At 49.7% G+C, this 20,687-nt stretch overlaps 2 long non-coding RNA genes across 4 annotated transcripts in view; one reads left to right on the top strand and one right to left on the bottom strand.

Annotated features, from left to right (window-relative positions):
* LOC135577029 (uncharacterized) overlaps positions 1–20,687 on the top strand; it is a 114,475-nt gene that overhangs the window by 93,121 nt on the left and 667 nt on the right. For 2 of the 3 annotated variants that reach the window (XR_010468640.1, XR_010468638.1), the window contains 2 exons: positions 7,892–8,056; positions 8,543–13,965. This is a non-coding gene — a long non-coding RNA (uncharacterized LOC135577029). Of the gene's footprint in view, positions 1–7,891; positions 8,057–8,542; positions 13,966–17,225; positions 17,343–18,324; positions 18,416–20,687 lie in introns of those variants that run through there. The other variant, XR_010468639.1, reaches the window with a different exon arrangement.
* Positions 15,573–19,798, bottom strand: LOC135577031 (uncharacterized). Its single transcript, XR_010468645.1, has 2 exons — positions 19,278–19,798; positions 15,573–17,715 (listed from the first exon to the last, which is right to left on the bottom strand). It is a non-coding gene; the product is annotated as an uncharacterized LOC135577031 (long non-coding RNA).

Below are 20,687 nucleotides of genomic sequence, written 5' to 3'. Positions count from 1 at the left end.
AGCTGCGGGGACGCGGCACGTTACAAACCACTGACATTGGGCCGGCTAGTAAATGAGTAGTGTAATATGCACAGCGCATACAGGATCGCACGCAGGAACAACAGTTGTCTTAAATAATCAGTCCTGCGAACAACGGGCTCCTGGTTGCAGCACAGTCGTGTTTCCCATTGCGCTGGCAGCTTGGGGGTCTGGGAGCTTCCCAACGGGGCTGGTTTCTGCGGGACACACGGAAACGCAGACACACGTGGGTTTGTGTCGGGGCAAGGAAAGACACTGGAAAGCAATTACAATTTTGTTTAGTGTATTAACTGAATGTATTCTGAAAATAAAATGGGGGAAAAATCCTCTTTGAGTTCCTGTCCAAGTGGTGCCCAACATACACCTTTTCCAGAGCTGGCCCAGGACCTGCGTGGCCAAACTCAGGTGCCACATTAAAAGGTTGTTAAAGGCCACTTACCCAGTCCAGCCTGCTCAAGGTGTTTTGTACTGGACAACTAGAAACTGAGCCTCCAAACCCACGGGGATTTGTGGAAATAAGACTGGTTTTGTTCATTCCTCTTTCAATACTGCCAAGTCAAAAGCTGAGTTATTAAAAGATGAATTGCCCTTTGTCTAGAAAGGTAAAGAGCGGTAGCAAAGCTTTAAGACACGCTTTGCTTTACCTGGCCCAGCAGCACCCAGAGGATTCGGCTCTGAGTTTCCAGGATAAAAGTGCATAATGCTGCTGGGGCAGCCAGGACGAGCTGTCACGCTCCGGGCATTGGCCTCGTCACCACCAAGTGACACTGCGCTGCGGAACGGAAAAAGAGACAGACCTGAACAGCAGCTTCTTGCAGAAAGCACTGTTGTTCAGTGCCTGCAGTCCGCACCGAAGCCCAGGTCCCAGTCTTGGGGTAAATCCACGAGTGTTTAGCAAAGCTCCAGCTGATTTAACATGGCGCTGAACCAGACGTGCTTTTGGCACAACATCCACTGGCCATAAGCCCCGCTTAGCTGATCTTCACCTTCTCATGGTGCTTCTGGTCCTCGCCAGGTCAGGTCCAGTGCACTTAGCCTAGTGCTGGCATTATCTTAGGAGACCTCCAGGAGCTTTTCTTGTTGGATGTGGCAATAGGCTACCAAGTCACATCACCAGCCATAGAAAATGAAGGAGTAAATCTCAGCCAAAATAGTCAGCTTTTTTCCCTTCCTTGACGCTGTTGGCGTTCCTGATGAAGAACTGAGAAAGCAGATGTTTCCACACACTCCTGCTGAAGGAAGTTCACAGCAGACAGTGCTGGTTTCTTTTTCGGCTCCTCCAAGTGTCCCATTTCATCTTTGGGAGGGCGGGGCGTGTTTTTGGGACGCAGGACGAATGTTAGGCGGCATTATTAGACAAGGAAGGTGCAAACCAGGTGCATTTTAAAACCTGAAGGCACTATGTGCACAACTGAACCTCCAGATGTGTATTCGTTGTGCCTTATGGGCAGGCATCACCCCGCTGCCGAGCGGAACGCTCTGGAGCACCGAGGACGCTCGGAAGAGCTCCCAAAAGCAGGGACATGCAAACCCTTCTTGCTCCCCAGACTTGGGGCTTTGAGAATCCATTCGTAATTCCATTTTGCGGCCCAAAAGGGGGACGGGAGCGCCCGTGGCAGCTGGATAGCGAGCGGCAGCGCCGGTGATTAATAACGTATTGCCATCTGTAAACACAACTAACATATAGATGGGCCGCAACGTTTAACAATCGCAAATGACATCTGAGTAATGTTGATTTTGTTTAGATGACAACCTCATTATGGTGCATAATTGCGAAGCAATCTCCCAGTAAACACTGGGTTAAAAACTACTGGAAGATTCCTGTTCTTCTCGTTATTAATTAGCATGTGTCCACTCCGCCAGATCCAGAGCCCAAACTTCATTTGTTATGTTCAGCCAAATGCATGAATAGCTTTTGAGTAATTATTTTCCAACATCATCTAATACCTCTCTGCACATCAATTAAAAATCCTCTTAACAAGGAACTGCATTTTGTTTGAGATCAAATGCCTAGTCCAAAGCTGTATCAATCATGTAGAGCTAATTAGAGGGTCTGCTTTATATCATTTGTTTTACTTTATTATTCTATTATACACTTCCTAATGAAACCAATTGAACAATTTTTAAATCTTTGTTCAATTAATTGAAGGCTGAAAGGCCAGCTACCTAGGCAGGCTTCTCCTGCTTTAAAAGGCAGGCATGTAAAGGAAGATCCCTACATGTTTTATATCTGTTGGTTTGGTGTGGCAAATGCTCTGCAGCTGGTTTTAAAGGTTTATCACTATTTTTCCCTTGCTCACAACCAGCTCATGGCAAAGCCACGAGGTTCGGTTACTTCACACGCTGAGTTCCAGCGGACTGAGTTTTTCATTACAGAGTCAAAATTACAAGCAATGAAATATCATTAAACATCAGCTCCCATACAGAATACCCCCAGCATCTCCACTCTCAAGGTGGAGAAATAGTTTTGCCACCAAGCGCTATTTTTACCCCTTCCATGCTCATTTTAAATAGTCAGAACGGCCCAACTCCCCAAATATTTGTGTGAGGACATATCGTATGTCACAAAGCATGTCTTAATTAATGTACAATCAGGGTAGTTAATGCTGGTAAAGTAGCACTAATTTTCTGCAGCTAGCTTGTCTAAATGGTCCCCTATGCAGCAAAAGTGAATGCATTTCAACTAAATAAAACTGACAAATCAGCAGATGCTTAGGGGCTTACAGCAAATGGACTGCGCTTCCTTTCTCATATGGGTAAGAAGGGTAAAAATAAGAACAACTTTCACATACTGTCAGCTTGCTTTGGAGAAATCAAGCAATGTTACAGAAGCATTGGAGCAGAGGGAATTCAGATTTGGACCTCTAGAAACCTGCGTTTCAGAGCTGAATTTCTACTTCTTTTCAATAGCAAAAGATCCCTTGCATTCCCTCGAGGCTGGATTTGGAGAGATGCGGCTCTCCCCAGAGCGCCGTGCTTCTCCTGCGCTTACAGCCATCCCTGCAGCGGGTCCCGCGGGTGAGGATTCGCGTGGACCCAACGCCGGGCGGGATCTGCCCGGCACCACGGCGCCCGGGTCAGCTCCAAACAGCACCCGCAGAGGCTGCGAAAAGCACCCGAGCAGCATGAGGAGCCCGAGGGAGGGAGAGGAGGAGGAAGAGGAAGATGCCCCAGGATGCTGGGAGAACTGGGACTGAAACACAGAGAAATCCCAAAAGGAGTGCCAGAAAGTGACGATGAATACCTATGAGTTCCCGGTGAATAATAAGCAGATGTGAGTTCAATATTTTATAGTGCAATTTGTTAAATCTCTAATGGATGTTGTGAAACTGCACCAAGGTGCATCCCGGCACTATGGGTGCTGCAGCTCTCCCGGAGGAAGCGCCGGTGGTGCAGCTCCCCAGATGTGTGTGCAACCCCCAGATGTGTATGCAGCCCCCAGATGTGGGTGCATCTCCCCAGATATGGGTGCAGCCCCCAGAAGCGGGTGCAGTTCCCCAGAAGCGGGTGCAGCTCCCCAGATATGGGTGCAGCCCCCAGACGTGGGTGCAGCCCCCAGATGCGGGTGTGGGTGCAGCCCCAAGATGCGGGTGCAGCTCCCCAGATACGGGTGCAGCCCCCAGACGTGGGTGCAGCCCCCAGATGCGGGTGCATCTCCCCAGATGTATGTGCAGAGCCCAGATGTGTGTGCAGCCCCTTGGCGCAGGTGCCCACCAGGCTGGGGATGATCTTTGGTGTGCACTCCCCAGGTGTGAAGGTGTTGGTGTTGAGCCATTCGGGAGCTGATCAGACCCCTGTTTTCTGTCCCTCCACAGCCTGTTTTCTGTTCCTCCTCCCTCGTGAGGGGAAGCGGGGGAGCATCCTTTTCAGATTATCCGAGCATCCTGTTTGGAGAGTTTTTGCCAGAAAGAGAAGCTATATTTCACATCCAACTAAGAAACAAAACCAGACGCGAAAAAGAAAATCAACAGGACTTGTGGGTGTCGAAAAAGAACAGCCCTCCCTTGTCTATGGGGCCTCGGTCATTTCTAAGCTCAAGAAGAGTCACAGAAAAAACTTGCCTGTAATTATTTTGGTGCTAAAGTGGTGTGAGCTGGAGGAAAAGCAGAAAAAAGCTGTTAAGAGTGGTTTGAAATCCTGCACCATTTAATTACCTTCCTGGGGTGACAGAAACAGCCCTTGTGATGGTGTAAATCCCTTTCACACGTGAGTCCAGCCAGAGGCACACCAGTTCACATGCCTCTTAGTGCTCGTGGAGATTTGGAGTGGTCATTGGGAAGGAAATCTGGCGAGCCCGTCAGCCGGCTCGCTGTCTCTGTATCTGGAGCGGTGTGACACCCATTCTGCACCAGCTCTGTGCTTGCAGAATGATTTGTGCCACAAGCTGATTGACAGGAGTGACTTCAACACCTATATTGTCACCATATTTTCCGAGGAACCTGGAGCTGTATTCCTGCCTCTCAAAGCAGGGATGCGGTTTGAACCTGAGACTTCAATTTCCCAGGTGAGTGCCCTGGTGAGAGAGAAGTGCAGCATCTCTTCAGCTGAGCGTTAGGGAAGCAATCCTCCCAGTTAATTGGTAATTAGCACAAACTCCGGGCCCAGCACGGAGATGCAGGGATGCACCGGAGCGGTGTCGGCTGCCTGTTCCCGACTCGCGGTTCCATACGTGTTCAGAGTTCACTGCCAACCAACGTGCAACGTGCTTACATGAACGTCCCCAAGATGAAGATCCTGGAGCAAGGTTACTGCACACCTGCGTGTTTGTGATGGCCGAGTGACAGTCGGAGCATGCGAGACTGCGTGATGGGTTTGCGAAGAGCTGCGGCAAACCGGAGCCTGCGCGATCGTTGGCGGAGGCGATGGGTTCGGGGGCGCAGCGGTGAGCGAGGAGGGGGCGGCACCGCCTGCGGACACAGAAGTGACCAGAACAACTCCATGGGGAGGAAAGCCGGCCTTGCAAACAGAGCAAATGCAGAACGAGTCCATGCAGGGACTTGGAGACTGAAAAGCTGGATCTAGCACGCCTAAAGACCTGGGCTGAACCTCACCTTTGTCGTGAGCATTGTTATTCAGCCTACAGAATGTTTAATTCACATTTATGGTCTCAAGATAGGGCTTAAATAGGACATAAGTTGGTTACCTCGTGCTGGCCGCAGCACAGGGATGTTTTCAGCTCGAGTGAACACGGAATCCTTGGCTTGATGAGATGAGACGCTCCTGGCACCGCGCCGGGCTCGGCTTTGGCCGCAGCCGCCACATGGAACCGGGAGCACCGGGAGCAGCCCTCCACACTCCAGACAGCGGGCTCGCCATCCCGCCTCTGCCTTCTCTGCGATTTACAACACTCGAAAGGCAGCGCGACCCTGTCCTCCCACTGTTTCTTATGGACAGCAGCTTGCGATGTCTCTGCAATTAATACGTACAAAGACGAAGTGAGGGTTCCCCCCGCGCCCCCGGTCGTGGTTCACATGGGCCAGGATCTTCTCCTCGGCCAGAACACAAGAGAACGGCCATCTGGAAATTAATTTTGAACAAAGTGTAAAGAGAGAATATTTTTGTGATCTGATTCTTTAGGTGACATTATTTAATTTATTTATACAAAGGAACGAATATGGAGCCAGATGCAAAACAGAACTTGAGAGGCAGAGAGCACATTGTTCTGTTCTCCTTCTGTAAAGAGCCAATTATTCTCCTTTAAGTCCTTTAGTTTCAGGGGCTGACTGAGTAGTTTAAGGGATAAAAGTATTAGCCTTTCATCTGCAGGATTCAAGTGCCGGTCCTCAAAGGCAGACCAAAGCAAAATGAAGTGGCTTGTCTTATTTTGCTTCTTAATGTATTATTATATAATGGCATTATTAAACATTAGTGAATAGAGAATTAAAATTTGCAGCACTGACAGCTGATTAATTTTTTTTAAAGCGAAAAATTTCACTCATCATCAAAAATATAAATTAAATCTTTTAAGGCAACTTTCAAGGCAAACACAATGCTTGCTGTTTTCTGTAACTATAATGCTCCTTTTTGTAATATTGTAATCAGGGTGCATTTACTTTGAGCTACGGAATAAAACACAGTTTTCAGTCTTTGAAATACGGAAAAAGGGAGTGCAAGGAGAAGGAGAAAGGCTCGTTCCATTCGCCGTGGGAATGAAAGGGTCACGAGCATTTGCATCTTAAGCCTGTTTCTTTGGGGTTTTTAGCCAGCACAGGGATTTTCAGGCAGATCAGCTCTTTCCACAAGTTTGTTGGTTGCTGCTCTCACCTTCTTTGTCACCTTCAGCCTGGCTCTGCAGCGCCTCTCACAATATTTACCTCCCCCTGCAAGCTGATATTTCAATTTATGCTCATTTGAATCAGTTTTTGCTTTAAATCCTTGAACCTAGGGGCAAAATGGGACCTTAAACTCGTGGTGCTTAGGTAAATTCGTCTGATTCCCTGAGGCTGAATGATTCAGTGAGGAATACAGGCTGTAGCTGTGCTAAGGCGCATCCGTGGAAGCAAACAGCATCTCGTTGTGCAGGTCAGCAACAGCAGATGTTGCAGGGTCGGGATTCTGGGGTACGGGAGTGAAAACGGCTGCACAAACCCACACGGAACCCCAGAAACTTCCCAGCGTGCCAGCAGTTTGCTGCCAGGTCCTAATCGGTTCACTTGAGTCAGTTTGTTTTCACTAATAGGATACAATGAATAATATAATCACATCAGGAAGTCTTAAAATTCTATTAGGAAAAATGAATATTGGAATGACAGAATAGAAAAACGAGGTTAAAAAAATATGCAGGTAAAAAAGAGATATTTTGGGACCTGATTGTATTAGATATTGCTGCGGCATCAGTCATGGCAATGGCATTAGTGTCCGCGGCACGTGTTTGATGCACAGGCTGTGGTTGCCGGGGGATGGCAGAGCCCTCCATCATCCGCCGCACTCCGTGCCGGGGACGCAACGCGGCGTCCTGGCTCATCTCTGGCTTCCCCAGTTGCGTCCTTATCACCCCACCATCGCACCGAGCCCGGGATGGCCGCGGCTATGTGTTTCTATTGGGACCCGCGGTGACAGCGACACGGGCGGCGCGGTGTCCCTGCCCCGCTCGGACACCTGCACAGCACACGGGACCGCTGCCAAGTCTGCTCTTTGGGTGGAAACTTTGCTTCAAACCCATTCATTGCATCAGCAGTTCTTTTGGATTAGCCCAGTATTTGAAAATTAATGCATAATATTAGTTGCCATTAGTAGTTAATGTTTGTGAACGTGAGTACATATTTGACTGGTTTCTATTTTATGCTTAAGAACCGGAGAGAAAACCAGGCAGATACATCCATATATGCATAGCCAGAAAGGGTTAATTTGTACATATGTATGTATGTATACACTTCATTTAAAAAAATAAGCTGATAAAGTCACTGGCACCTCCTGAAAGCAGAAACGTCGGTGCAAATTCTCAGTGCGCCAAACACTTGCTGAGCAGAATCAAGAAAAGCCACAAATCAGCCGCTGCGCCGATTCCGTGTCTGCCCTGCCAAGTGCATGATTCCCCAGCAGTGAGCACCCAAACCACAGTGGTCCTTGCAGTGAGTGTCTGAGCCCCTGCTCAGAGTTAGAATGGTCTGAATTCAGTTTAACGCAGCTCATCCCACGGAAAATCAAGCTATATCACATTAAGGTCACTTTAATTCCAGATGCGCATGTTTCTACACTGGCTTAATTTCAATAGCTCATTATAAATTCACACCTTTGACTAATTCCCTTTAACTTTCCCACCTGACCTGATGCAGAGAATTGGAGAATTGTCAGCAGATATAGAAACATGCCGCCGCCCCCACCTCAGACCTTTCAGTGATAGATTTCTGAAGCAGTGCCCTTGTTTTTGCAGCACGTTTCTGGTCTGTGTTCCCCCCGGGAGAAAACCTCAGGCAGCTGATGCGGCGTCGGTGTCAGAGTGCTGACTGCACACAACTGTAATGGTTTCCATCCATCTCGGGCAGCCTGGAAGCAGGCGCAGGAGCATCCTGGCACAGCACAGCTGTCCCCGGGACAGGTACCACGAGATAATTGCCTGGGCCTCTCCAGATGCTGCCCGGCGCTTGCTAATAAAGATGCATGGGGTTTGTGTCACCTGTTCCCGCGCGGGGACGCGGTTTGCACATTGCAAAGCCACCGGTGGCTCCGGCTCAGCCTGGGCCTGGTTGATGTTCCTGCTCCGTCGTCACACGGGGCGGTCACCTCCAAATTCATGCAAAAACTCGTCTGTGGCTCAAACTCTCTGCTCCATTTCCCAGCCAAGCAGTATTGGTAATATTTTCCGTTTTGTTGAACCTCGGTAGTAAGACAACAGGAGTGTAATTTTATTATTCATTACTACTGCATTATCTGATTTTATTCTTTATTATGATTGCATTGAATGATGCAGTAGGTTGCTTTCCCCATCAGAGGTCAGGAGGCAGAGGGGGTTTAGATGCCGAGATGAGAGCAGATCGGCCAAACGGGGGATGCTGTAAATCACTGATTTTTCTGTCTGTAACAGGGACACCGGTGCGTTGGCTCCGCGGTGACGCGTGTGACCCCGAGGACACGTCCCGGGCTGCACTGTTAACTCCTCGCACACTCGCATTTCCTCGCCCGCCTCTGCAGGTACTGGGCTCCATCGCGATTCACTGAACCGCAGGAACCAAAACACAGCCTCCCGTCGCTTGCTGTCCAGCTGCAGCGTGTGGACATCATACACCGCCGGCTCGCTTTCTACCACAAAACTGTTTGCATGTTTATTTTTATATTGAAAGAAAAGCTGGCAAACTTTTCAATATTTATTTAGACTGCGCGTTATTAATGTTTGTATATTACCGTTACTCGGTTAAGATCAATCTCGTGTGTTGATAAAGGGCTCAGTTTCTGGGTTTGTTTGGTTGGTTTCTCACCGGTGTCTATTAGAAGCGGCAGAGTGACAGCCCCAAAGCGAGCAGAGCCACCACCAGGCACAGGAGCCCCAGGGTCTCAGCCCTCGACCCGCTACCAGAGCCCGGATTTGCTGTGACTCTGTGCAGCGGAGGATTAATGGAATGAATCACCTTACCTCCCCCTAAGATTTGCCTAGGCATGTGATTTGTGTCTGCTAAGCTGGTATAATGATGAACAATCCTTTTTATTAACGTGGGTAAAAATAGAAGCTGCAGCAAGACCTTACATAAACCAGAGGTAACACGTGCCAGCTCCTGCCCAAATCCCCCCGGGAGCTGTTTCGGTCTATGAGACGTTGGCATCAAACAAGCAAGTCGACTGTTGAGAAAACAGGAAAACACGGTGTAAAGGCGCTCTGGGGCTTTCCTTCCCCTGTGTCCCACAAAATAATGTCATATTAATACCTGGGGTGCGTGTGGGTGTGGGAGTGTTGCACGCACGTGGGCACCCACACACGTGCACTCACGTGTGCACACACATATGCACACACACGCATGCACTGTAACATGAACATCAGGAGCTCACGTCACGAGTGAAGAACATGCACGCTAGTTTGTGCAGATTAACGCCGTGGAGAACACCCATCCCTGGTGAAATACCTTTTCAAACGCTTTCTCACTGACCTGAATGAGCCGCTCCCGAGATACGACTGACTGAACCAACTTAGAAAAGGTTCCCTTTCGAAAAACATCATATTCGAAAACCTGACAGCTTTTTGTTCAGTCTTGCCTGCTCTTAGGAAGTTTAAAGACCAAATTAGCAATGCAATCATGAGAAAAAGAATCGGAGGCTTCTCCAAGCTGTCAAGTGCGTGTTGCTGGATGATTAATTGGCAGCGCTGCGGCCAAGCCCTGGGTCCTGCTAAAGGCCATGCCCCTTGACTCGCACCTGCCACTGTGCGCCTGATTGCGGAAAATGGATGGCTTCACTCCTTTTGCTTTTTTTCCTTTGGTTGCAGCTGTTAAACTGCTCTAAGGAAATCTTATTTATCTAGAACAGAAACTTGAACTTCTTCTCTAATCTCAGGAGGATGAAATGAATGTAATTCTCCGTCTCAGGCTGACTTATGGAAGCGATATTTTAGGATGTGTAGGAAAGCTGTAATAATTGGACGTGACTTTGCGTTCCTTGTATGTGAGCCGGGATGTGTCTCCGCTCTCGTGGCCTGTGCGGGATGCTGTCGGTCCGTGGGTGTCTGCCCCCGTGGCCAGCGCCGTGCCCGCTCCCGCGCCACAGCTGCTGCAGCTTCAGTTGCAGAACAAGGGAATACAGAATATCGGGTGTCATGTGTAGTGATTTGCTAACGGGGGAAGGCAGCAAATAGGAGGAACAAGTCCTCCGAGCTGCCCAAGGAAACGCAAGCGATTCCAAAGGCTTTGTTGGGCCAATAAATATTTACAGAAGTGTTCGGGGTGTGCGAGGGCTGTGTTCAGACTCCATGTCCTTCATAACAAAAAGAAACTCCTTTTCCCTGCGCTGGACGTGATCCTGGGCTGTCGCCCACACACTGAAATGCCACGTTACCTCCCTTTGTGCTTTAACTTCAAGCCTGTCCCCAGATCCTGCCATGGGGTATGCGGAAAATGAGCCAAACAAAAGGGAAGAGACCGCATGCAAACGAAGCATCCCAAATAATCCTGCTATTTTAGATGAAACAAAGCCAGCTCTTTCTACACACGGTGAGCCAACAAAGCATTAATTTGCCATCATTATCTCCATACCAACTGCCAGGCAAAAGTGAGGAAAGGGATGGAACCTGCTCAGAAACTCGCAATCCAAGACCCTACGTGCACAAATGCTGGAGAATGAAGAGGCCGTGCCCTCGGTGGGGTGGCGGTGCCACCAAAGGGTGGACGTTGGACTAGAGCAGGTACAAAGTCCAGTACACAGCACAGTCCCTGTAAGTGCTGCAGTGAATTCATGATGACATGGCTATCCAGCTTTAGGTCTTTTCTCTAACAGGAACGGTTATTCACCATATTTGAGCTATAATAACTTACTGAGCGATACTTTAACATCTGAAAATACTGTTTGAAGAACACGGTGTCAGAATCAAAGCAGGTTTAGGGTGACGGAAGTGAAATACATGTGTACAGTGAACAGAAAACCACAAGTCACCCTGCTCCCCAGTAATATTTTACCGTGCCAGGGACACCTGACATATAGATGGGCACAAGGTTTTAGCGGCTGCAAAAGGCCCCGCTTATAAAACAGGCTTTTCACCTCTAGGAGATGTTTTGCAGCATTTCTCGACTCCCAGGAGACTCAGGTACTTCTTGTTTACCCACTGAAATCTCAGACCCTCCTGGATACCAGGAGTAAGGAAGCTGGGACTTTAAGAACAGAGCCTCATATTGTGAGGCTTGCAGTCATCTGGGAGAGCTGGAGACACTTCTGCTCTATAAATAACCCCCCGGTGGAGCCCATCTGCAGCTCCCGGCTGGAAACCCCCGGGGACACGAACCGCAACAGCCTCGCCATGCTCTGTGTGCTTAACGTGAGGAAAACTCCAAGGTAGGATCCTTTCGTCACCCCGGACAGAAATTGCCCCTTATGCTTATTTGCCCTTAATGGGCATTTTCTTAACAAATGGGGCTTTTTCCTCAGAAAACAGCAGCTGAATTGCATAACGTGGATGTGAGCATGTGAGTGACTAACGGTGTAAGTTGACTCCCTCAGGGTCAAAGCATAATGACTGTCACTGGAGCTGAAATAGAGATATTGGCTGGATTCAGAGGCAGCTACCCCTTGGTGGGATGAGAAGAGAACACGACGTGAAGGCTGCATAATGCTTTGTTCAGGCTGAGCTGTGGGTAGCATCATTTCTGTACGTGTCCCAGGAAGTCCTGCCATTCGGAAGTTGCTTTGAGACCTTTGGGGAGAGGTGCCTCTAGGGACACGTAACAGCAGAGATAACCCTGTGCTCCCCAAACCGTGCTGAGACGGCCTGCAGTTACTGTTCCTGAAGAGCACGTACTCTTCCTTCCTCGCACGCGGGGTAACGTTTCAATCCCGCTCATAACGCAGTGCAACAAATAGAGAAACAAATAATGGAGAAGTTAACGTTGGTCCTTTAGAAGTCAATTTCTGTGTGCGTTTAACCATAAAAGCAACATCTGCTCTGCTAAATACAGGTGTTTTATATCCTTGTCATTAATTGGAGGGGACATTATGTCATCATACGTCAACAGTTAGAGTTGGTTGGAGTGCCACTTACCTCAGGTGCTATCATTCATCAGACCCTCCCGTCCGGGTGCCGGACTGCCAGCGAATGGCGAGTGAAACAAACCGAGCGTGACAAAAGTAAAGCCTTGAATGGATTTCCTTGCCCAGAATCACGCCAAGTCAAGTATCTTATTAAGTTCAAGAGAATTACGTTTCACATGCTTCAGCGAGAGACATGTACCCTTTAGAAAATAATAATGAACTGCCGTTTTTTTCGCATTCATTTACATACCTTTGATAAATTACTGTAACCAGATTAGGGAGATAAAATAACTAGTCTATTAATTACAATGATTATTATTTAATAGAAAATGGGATTCTGGGCAACGTGTATGGTAAAAGAAAGCTTAGCAATGCATTATATGGATGTGGTATTTTATCTTAAAGAGTAAGATAAGTGTCCAGCTCTTTCTGCAATCTAAAGAATATGTTCATTACCTGTGCAAGATTTATAAGTATAATTGAGTGTAATATTTTAAAACTATTTGCCTTATTTCGTCGGACATGGAGGACAAGGCAGAGCTGGTTCATTCATTAAACTGTGTAAATTCCTCTGCAAAGTTATCTAACAAGGCTTCCATTTGTAAGGAAATTACTTTCTTATTTAAAAAGTTTGCAAGATGATCTTATGATAGTCCTGCTTTAATTTAAGCCGGTCTGTGCATGTGCAGTTGTCTACATGTGTCTTTTCATTTTATGTATGTCTCATGTAGATCCTATTACATCTAATGCATGTGTGTGTGTGTATACACATATTAAATCCATATACATATTTCTATGCATATGTACACGTGTACCTGCCAATACAGGTATGACCATGCAATAAGTGACGAGCGCTGTCAGGCTGCTCTCTGCACACAGGTTTTGTGTGCAGTTTTTCAAGGGTTTCTTGGTGCTGGTTGTGGTTTTCACAGTGGAAACAGCTCCAGCACCCTCGTCCCTCTGCCTGTGCCACGCTGCAGGATGGATGCTCTCCCGGGTCCCTGCTGTGGCATCATTTGCTACCCCACCTGTGCTGCTGGGACAGGCTCAGCCTGACATGCATGCAGTTCTTGCGGTGTGTTTTTAAGCAAAGAACAGAAATCACAGACTTCTTGTGATCAATGCCACTGCGGAAGTGAGCAAACTCCAGCCAGACCACGAAGGAGCTCTGCGTTAGCTCGAGAGCATCTCCCACCAGACACGGGGAGCGTGCGAGGAAACGACGTAGTCTAGGGCGTTTTTACAATAGACACTGATAACATGAATACACCAGTCATCATCAGTTCATTTAATTACATATATTGAAATCAACTATCCCTTCTATCCCGGAAGGCTTGTGGGGGTGAATTAGGGATCTGATCTGCTTCTCTCTTACTATGGAGTAAATGAGGAGCAACTCTCCTGAAGTAGATACAAAGCCGATTAAAAAGAGATGACAGTCACCCCTAAGTACTCAACCCGTGCCTAAAGCTTCTGAGCAGCATCTCTCAACAGGTCCCATACACCCCAGCAGGATACACTTACTGAGATGAACTTTTCCAAAAGAGGGGTCATTTGAAGCAGCCCGGTCACACAGAGCCTTACCTGCGGCCTGGGAGGCAGGGACAGATGAGTGGTGACATGTGCGCCGTGCGCAGCGGTGGCAGCGGAGCCCCAGTGCCGTGTGGAGCACCAGACGTGTCTGGCACAGTTACCTGTGCGCACACTGATCCTCTCGCCCCAGCCACTGGGACCCCCGAGACCCCACAGCCACCGGCCCTGCGCCCAGGGTGAGGGACAGATAGACAGACCGATCCGACCCTGTGCCCAGTGTGAGAGACAGACAGACAGACCAATCTGACCCTGTGCACAGGGTGGGGGACAGACAGACCGATCTGACCCTGTGCCCAGGGTGGGGGACAGACAGACAGACCACTCCGACCCTGCGCCCAGGGTGGGGGACAGACAGACAGACTGATCTGACCCTGCGCCCAGCATGGGGGACAGACAGACCACTCCGTCCCTGCTCTCAGGGTGGGGGACAGACAGACCACTCTGTCCCTGCTCCCAGCATGGGGGACAGACAGACCGCTCCGTCCCTGCTCCCAGGGTGGGGGACAGACAGACAGACCGCTCGATCCTCGCTCGCAGGCTGCACAGAGCCACCCTTGTCCTTCCCCTTTCCCTGCCCTGCTCCCGCAGGTCTCTCCCGTCTTGTGCCACCGGAGCTGTTGCCACCTGTCCCGGGGCCCATGTGGGCTCTGACATCTCCTGCTCGCGCTGCAGCATCCGTCACCCGCAGCCTTGCTGCCATAACTTATCTGGCACGGCAGGTCGCTGCTTATTTCTCCGATTCATTTTTTTATCGGAACACCCCACATGCTGCGATCAGCACTGCTGATTTACGGACCCCCACAACCCCTGGGCAGCTACTCCTGCGAGCCGGTCAGGAAGCGGCGCTGGCGCTGACCCTCCCTCCCGCAGCCCAACAGGGCTGAACCGACAGGCAGTTGTTCTCAGCTGTCACATCTGGTTTCATTCACACATCTGGCAAAACGCAGCCATTACATATATTTTCCAGCTCTCCTAAATGTTCCTGCCTTGCATCCAGCCGGAGGAAGGGTGAGGTCAGGCGGGAGCATCACACTCCGACAGCTCATGGCTCAGAGCGGTGTGTTAAAGGACACTGAAATTACTTATGCCAGGTAACTGATTTATAATTAAATGCTATGTACATTATTGACATCATTAAAATACTCTTATGGCAATGGGGAAACATAAATGATAACACCAGACAGTCCCATTCCAGAATTAGCTTCCTAGCAGAGTTTTGCTCTGAGTTGTCATTAACTGGGAGAACGTTTTGTTGTGTGTTCTAAACAGACACAGAAATCATGAAAACAGACCAAATAAGCTATGAGTTAGTTTGCAAAAATCATTTCCCCTTTCTTATTCATTCCTATGTGTGTGAGGAGGCGGTCAGGATAAACTCTAAAACCATCCAATAAACAGCAGAATAGTCCCTCAGCCCTCTAGGATTTAATAAGGATGAATTTAATACATTTTATAGGGTCCTGCAATAATTATCCTGAAGCCCTATGATACAAGTGACAGAGAGCTGCTCCTTTAGCAAGATGGCACTGGGACAAGCTCCTTTGGGAGCTGCTGTTGCTGCATGAGAAGCATGTGGTGGGAAACCAGGTACCAGCCATCGGCCTCTGGGTTTAAAATAACCAGGCAGGAAATTCTTCACTGCTCTGTGGGTAGGGAAGAGTCGGAATGCAGAGCGGAACGGTCGGGAGAGAGCACGCCTGCGTGTCTGTGTGTTAGTTTATAGAACACTTTAACTAACAAGCTATGATCTTCTCCAGAACAGTAGATAAAATGGCAAATGAAATATAGGGCAATAATTCTGACATGAAGGCGAAGTCGCTGGTTTTAATATATGCCTCTTTGCAAGCAGATAGGCCATAACATGACAATAATGAAATATAAATGACCTACATTAAAAAAAAAAGAGAAAAAGATAAAATCAGGTAATTACTGAAGCGTCAGTTCTTTACAAAATAATTGGTAATGACCTTTGATAAAGAAATCGCTCTTGTGATATTGCTGACAGCACAGTTTTGGAACGTGCAAGCAGCGCACTGGCTGTGGGTGGGGGACGGAACCGGGGTGCACACGGGGGTCCCCGGGACAAACCGGCTCCGGCGTCACCCCCGCTCGTCCTGTGGGCTGGGGATGAGCGTCACGTGGAAACGGCTCTAGATTGCTCCCATTCCAGCTGAGGTGGCAAACATAGGGCTGCAAGTGTCACATCCTGTCTCCCCCAGCGGGCATCGCCCCAGAAAACCTTCCGAGGAGTCCCAGCAAGGGAAGGAGAAGATGGAAGGCGCAACTCAAAGGTGCCACCTAACATCAAGAGGTGACAATGACCTGTTTCTGTAGACACCGAAACGCACCATTCTGACTGCAGAGAGATTAGGAAATGAACCAGAAGTGGCATTATAAAGACACACTGACAAGTTTATACGGAGGGTCTCTAACTCGTTTCCTCTGCCCCTCGTCTCCGGGCGAGGACACGCTGGGCGCACAGCTCTGGTGGCCCTCGCGCGGCACGTGTGTGACGAGCAGGGAGATGAGGATCCCCACCGGGTCCATCACGGCCCCCGAGCACATGGGAAAGGGGCAGGATTGGCGGTGACGGTCCCACCTCCCACGGGATCCCCAGCAGAGAGCGTTGCCAAAAGGCAAATGCGTCACCAGCCTTAATAAGAGCTGCCCAGCAAATAGGCGTGACGGGAGCTACAGATTTCACCGAACATGGCAGAGCAAAAAACAACAAAAAAAGTCATCCCAAACTCTACTAACGCCACATTCACAAGCACGGAATCTCTGGGCTTTGTGTGACAAACCTCGCAGCACACCCACTCCCCTTCCCTTCCCCCACCCGGCAGAAAACAAAGATCTTCACACTTTTCCTAATACCAGCTGGTTCATTTATATTGCACAAGTTTCACGAGACAGTGACAGCGATATCCCAAACACGGGTCAAACCGCCGTGCTCGCGGCTCGCTGTGCGCAGCCAGCAGATCCTGACATCTGCATGAGATGCCCGCAACGGCACCCGGTTCCAAAGCAAACCCATTTGCGGGGTGCCTGCAAACCTCGGTGCTCCCTTCAAATCCATGATGCGGCTGGTTTGGAAAGGGCCGTGGATTCTTTCTGAGGTGAAGACAGATAAAATGAGCTCAGCAGCCTCCTTCCCTTCAGATGAGCGCTTCTGTCATTTTTAAGGGAGGCTTCACAATCTTCCTGTTCTTCCCGGAGAACCCCAACAACTGCGGTGCATGCAGAGGTGGCAACAAGGCAATCTGCAACCGTACAGCACGCGATACCAGCCACGCAGCGCAAGCCCGCTGAATGGGCGGCTGTGGCTCCTGTCATGCTGCCCAGCTCCGGCGTTTTAGAAAGAAATCTTTTTTCCAGGGAGAAAGAATAAGGAAGGTTTAGCAGAAAAAAAATGTTGCTAAAAAAAATGTGGGGAAAACTGTGTTTCTTTGCAGGGAGGGAAGGGATGAGCTGCCTGGTGCCTGTGGAGGAGTCCGGGGGAGCCTGGCGAGTCTCCTCGGGTCTGAGCCCCGTCCTGCCCGCCGGGGAGGAAAAGGTTCCAGGAGAACCAGGTTTGTAGATGTGGGCTCCTCATCTGTGCTCAGAGATGCTCCCAGTTCTCCTTTTTCGTGCCATCCACAGGTTAAAGAGAGGGAACGCTTAGCTGTTCCAGCAGAGTTTCGCTCTGAACGGCCCGTGTTTATGAGTGTACAAGCTTCATGTTCAGACGCACTCCGGAATGCTGCAGTTTGCGTGGAAACGCAGAAGCTGGCGCAGGTAGCGAGGCGGCGCAGCTGGAGCGGGTGGGAGCGCCGCGCCGGCTCCGCGGGCGCAGCTGCACGCACAGCGCGGGGGCCCGGGAGCGAGGGGCTCGGGAGCTCGGGGATCCGAGCGCAGCTGCCCCGGTCCCCGAGACGGCGCGGGAGGAACGGTTGTTCTCCTTCCCTGTTCAAAGCGGGGAAAAGGAAAACAGGTGCTTTTAAATCTTCAAGGTGCAAACTAAATTACAAGCTGCCCAGGAGTGTGCAATAGCATTTCATTGTTTGAGTTTGGAATAAAAGACAGATAATTAGGAAATTGGGAGTCTATTAATTTTCCAAATTTACTCATGCAAGAAGCACTGAGCTATGGTGATATTTGCTTACCTCGTCATTATGCAAAAATATATTAGCTAATTATTTTGACTAATGCAATTAAGATATGCATATTTAGCATAAACTATACAATAGAAATGTTACAGTCAGCAATTGCCGGGTTGCACTCATGGGCAGCAGAGAGGCAAAAGCCTCAGCACAGTCTCTGATGGTAAACCATAATATTGCTCCTATCCTGCCCGAACTGTTATTATTAGTTCTGTTGCAGTAATTAATTTACTTTACAGCATGACTAGGTGCACAGTTAGCAGCGGTATTAATTTTTGTTACGAGCCACCTGAAGATGTCAGCTTTGGGGTGGCAGAGACTTTAATTGCCTAAATCAGTGGCAATGCAGTGACTCTCTCTGGGCTCTAATTAGGACACTCACTAATTCCTTCCTTGCCTTTCTGTTCTGCAGGAGGATCCCCCTGTACCGACAGGGGCCGCACGGCTGTGTCAGCCAGGGGGGTGGCGTGTGTCCCCCATCCTGTCCTTCGGATGCAGGACAGGTGCGTTGTTTTGGAGGATGGGGGCGGCAGGAACCCCCTGGTGGCTGCAGGTCCCTGTCCCTCTCCCAGCTCCACTGACCTGATGCACAAGTCTGATGGTTTTTTGGTACTGGGTTAAGCTTGTGTGGTCCAGATGTGACCAGTGAAATTTGGGAGCGAGACTCACCAGTGCTCCCAGTTAAAGGCAGCCAGGTGCCCCAGGCACGGCAGAAGAGCAGTGCTGGGGGGCACAGTGGCCACGGTGAGAGAAGAGCACAACGCTTCTGTTGAACCAGGGAATGATGGAGCGGTTTGGGTTGGAAGGGACCTTCAAAGGTCGTGCTCCTCCTGAATCTCCGAGAGTTTTAGGGCGCCTTCCCTGGGCTGCAGCTCCAGCTTTGCTCAGCACTGGCTGTGCTGCCAGCGGACTCATTTTGGCTAATTTTGCACTAACCATGTGGACTGTCAAATGGCTCCTGCTGTATTTTGTTGCCCTTTCAAATATTTCTCCAAGAGTAGGCTGTACCATCTGGTGGGCAATCTGCCTGTGCGTGCAGCAGCACCGCACCTCGCGCAGCCGGCGGGACGCGGCGCCCACCTCCCCACGGCACCACCACATCCCCGCGGCACCACCACCTCCCCACGGCACCACCACATCCCCGCGGCACCACCACCTCCCCATGGCTCTGCCACAGCCTCATGGCACCACCACATCCCCACAGCACCACCACCTCCCCATGGAACGACCACCTCCCCACGGCACCACCACCTCCCTATGGCACCGCCACCTCCCCACAGCCCTGCCACAGCCCCACAGCACCACCACCTCCCCATGGAACTGCCACCTCCCCATGGCACCGCCACAGCCCCATGGCACCGCCACCTCCCCACGCGGGACGGGCAGAGCGGGGCTGCCTGGCTGAGCGCTGCTCTCCTGGAGCCTCATCATCGGGTTTTAAACCTCTCTCCTTTCCCGGTTGCCGGTTTCTTTTTGCACGTTGCACGCTCACGGCTGCTGCTGACTCCACACACTTCTCCCCGTTCGCAGCACGCTCCCATAGGAGTTGCCAGACAGGTTAGAGAAGGCGGATTATACACTGCTGACGGTGTATAGAAATCCTCATCTATATCCTACAACAGAAAGAATGGGGTGGTCTTAGGAAAATCACTCAAATAATTCCTTGTGGATCAGTCTACGTTTTGTTATCAGAAGCAAAAGGCTCAAAGATCAGAAGAGGAAACCAATAGTATCAACATTCATCTCAAATATCCACATCAGCCAGGCGTGCAGGATGACAGTGCTAAAATAATCACCTTAACCATAACAGAATCTCTCCCTCTGTGCACACACACAACTACATAATGCAAATATCTGTATAAAACACATCTGTAAGATCCATGACACACTCACACCAGTGAGTTAGAAACCACCACAGAATAACCAATCTAGCAGGGTAAGCTTGAGTCCCTTTGCTGAGCTGTTTTCGGGCCTTCTGCCCTTTTATACCCCACAATTTGTTCTGTATTTCTGAGAGACTCAAATGGATTGCGTCAAATGCATTAGATTTATGTTTATTGCTGATGATTCTGTAAAACCATTGTGGGGGTCTATTTGTTTCCCTTGCGAGCTCTCAGAGTTTTCAAACCCATGTTACGTGTGGGTTTTTATCCCAGGATATGCATCCCTGGGACGAGCTTTGCTGGCCAGGGTCTCGGGGATAAGGGAGTGGACTCGCAGATGGGGTTTCCTCCACAGCAGCGGGGAACTCAGCTCCGAGCTCCATCTCCCCAGTAACTTGTCTTTTATTATTTGATGTGTGCTTAATGTGTATGATCTGAACAGCTTCGGGGGCCAGATTATCTCAGCAATTGCTGGTATGCGGATCCCGGGAGGTTGTCCCGGAGTCCTGCCACACATCTGACATGGTGAGCTGGAACCTGCCCTGCTCGAGCTCCTCCAAGAGCTCCGTCCTCCCTGCCTGGGGAGTTTCTCAATAAGAATGCACGCTAAGGGCAGACCAGACTTGTAAAATCACACTGGCACCCAAAAGCCGTTGATCTCCTTAGGTAACGATGAAGAATGCAGCGGAGATGTTGATGTAACTCAGCAAGGGGTAACACGGAGCTCCAGCGAATGGGTGGCTGGAGTAGAACTTCCGCTGTTCTGTTTATCCCGTTCTCCGCTTAATTACTGTTCCCAAATAGTTTTTAAAACACACCCCTGTGAACAGTCTGTTCGGTGCAGAAAAGAGACCAGCAGCACACGGCAGCCGGCAGAGAACGCCTGTCCTGT

This window comes from Columba livia, chromosome W (genome assembly GCF_036013475.1).
Source record: "Columba livia isolate bColLiv1 breed racing homer chromosome W, bColLiv1.pat.W.v2, whole genome shotgun sequence".
Lineage (NCBI taxonomy): Eukaryota > Metazoa > Chordata > Aves > Columbiformes > Columbidae > Columba > Columba livia.
The sequence above is the reverse complement of the archived record's forward strand: the minus strand, read 5'-3'. Positions and strand labels throughout refer to the sequence as shown.